The sequence below is a fragment of the Microtus ochrogaster genome, unplaced genomic scaffold (genome assembly GCF_000317375.1).
Source record: "Microtus ochrogaster isolate Prairie Vole_2 unplaced genomic scaffold, MicOch1.0 UNK45, whole genome shotgun sequence".
NCBI classification, from domain to species: domain Eukaryota; kingdom Metazoa; phylum Chordata; class Mammalia; order Rodentia; family Cricetidae; genus Microtus; species Microtus ochrogaster.
The window spans coordinates 817,188-819,650 of NW_004949143.1; positions in this window are offsets into that span (position 1 = coordinate 817,188).

Consider the following 2,463-nt stretch of genomic DNA (forward strand, 5'->3'; position numbering starts at 1 on the left):
CTTTTATTTTTTATAACCTTAACTGCTGTTTCCTCTTTATCCTCTCCTCCCAGTTCCTCCCTCATACCTCCCCTTTGCACCTCCATCTACCCCTCCTCTGTTTTTATTCAGAAAAGGGCAGATCTTCCATGGATATTGACAAAATATGGTATATATGGTAGTTTAAAGAAAATGTCTCCAAAAGGGAGTGTCACTGTTAGGAGGTGTGGCTTTGTGGAGTAGATGTGACCTTGTTGGAGGAAGTGTGTCACTGTGGAGGCTGTCTTTGAGGTATCATATATGCTCAATATACTACCCTGTGTCTCAGACTGTCTCCTGTTACCTGTAAGATGTATAACTCTCAGCTATTTCTCCAGCTGCTGCACACTACCAAGTTCCACCATAATGATAATGAACTAAACCTCTGAAACTGTAAGTCACAACCTCAATTAAATGTTTTCCTTTATAAGAGCTTCCATGGCCTTGGTGTCTCTTCACAGTAATAGAAACCCCAACTAATACAGTATATCAAGTTGTAGAAGACTAAGCACCTCTCCATGTACCCCCAATATGAGGAGTAGGGTAACAAAAGCTAGTAAAAGAGTAAGAGACAGCTCCTGCTCCCACTGGTAGCGGTCCCATAAGAGGACCAAGCTACACAACCGTAACATATATGTAGAAGGCCTAGGTCAGTCCTATGCAGGCTTCCTTGTTAATGGTTCAGTCTCTATGGGCCCCTATGGGCCTAGGTTAGTTGATTGTGTGAACCTTCACAGGTTGTCCTTGACCCTTCTGGCTCCTACAAGCTTTCTTCTTTCTCTTCCACAGGATATCCTGAGCTTGACCTAATGCTTGACTGTGGGTCTCTGCATCTGTTTCTGTCAGTTGCTGGATGAAACCCCTATGATGACTATTAGGCTAGATATTATTGGGCTAGACACTAATCTATGAGTATAGAAGAATAGCTTTAGCCATCATTACATTGATGTAATTTTGTTTAAGTTGTGTTTGGTTCTATTTTAGGTCTCTGAGCAATCCAGCTTCTACATCCTGGCATTCTAGGCAGTGTTGGGGATAGGCTTGTTCTCAAGGTATGGGTCTCAGACTGGACCAGTCATTGGTTGGCCACCCCTACTATCTCTGTGTCACCTTTATCCCAGCACATTCCATAGGCTGGACAGATCGAAGGTTATGTGATTGAATTTCCCTATCTCTCCACTGGTAGTTAGGCCTGATCACAGGAGAAGGCTACTTCAGGCTATGTAACCCCTTTTGCAAGGATGCTTAGCTGGCGTGATCCTTGTAGATTTCTGGGTGTTTCCCTTGCACAAGATTTCTCTCTGACCCTGAAGTGACTCCCTTTCTGGTAGACTCTTAGTACTCTCCTCCCACATCCCACCATCGCCTGATCCCTCATGTTCCCATCCCTACCCATTCCTACTCCATCCACAAAGTCTTTTCATTTTCCCCTTCCCAGTTATATTTATGATATTCATGTGTCTTGGATCTTTGTGACCCTTAAACCCTCCTTGTTATCTAATCTCTCTGGTTCTGTGGTTTGTAGCATGGTTATCCATTCTTCAGTTGAGGGACATCTTGGTTGTTTCCAGGTTCTGGCTATTATGAATAAAGTTGCTATGAATATACTTGAGCAAGTGTCATTATGGCATGATCTTTTGGGTATATGCCCAAGAGTGGTATAGCTGGGTCTTGAGGTAGATGGTTTCCCAATTTTCTGAGGAACTTCCATATTGATTTTCAGAGTAGCTGTACAAATTGTTACTTGTACCAGCATTGGAGGAGTATTCCCTTTGCTCCACATCCTCTCCAGCATGAGCTGTCACCTAAACAAATTCTAAACAAAGGTACCATGTGAAGAAAATGTTTGGTTTTCAGTGGGTTAAAGGGGAGGAGCTGCATCTTAATTTTGAGCTTCCATGGAAATAAGAAAGAGTATTTGTGATAAGGGTGTTATACAAACTACCATAAGAAAATTGGTGTTTGCTGTGAGAGCTTTATTATCTTCATAATTATTTTGTAAATCTGACAATTTTAAATAAAATATTTGTTTTCGATGTGTGTAAGATATTAGGCATGCAAACATGTTTTCATATACCTCTCCTTTGTGTTGGTCCTTTTTCTAAACTTTTAAAAAGTTTTGTTTTAAAGTAATTAAATCTAAGAAGCAAAATAAAATATATCAACTTTTATAAAAAAGTAAATGTAAGCTTTGTGATGCTTTTTAAACAGAAAAATTTTAGAGTAATTTCCATATATATATATCAGTCAATATAAATTTTAATATATAACAGAATAAGCTTCTAGACATATCATAACTATTCTTTCACTGTTATGAATAAAGCTGCAATAAACATGTGTGTGCTCATGTTGTGGTCTATTGTAAATCCTTTGGACATATGCTCAGGATTCGTATGATGGGTTCATATGATAGCTCTAGCTTTAAGGTTTTTTTTTATTTTTTTT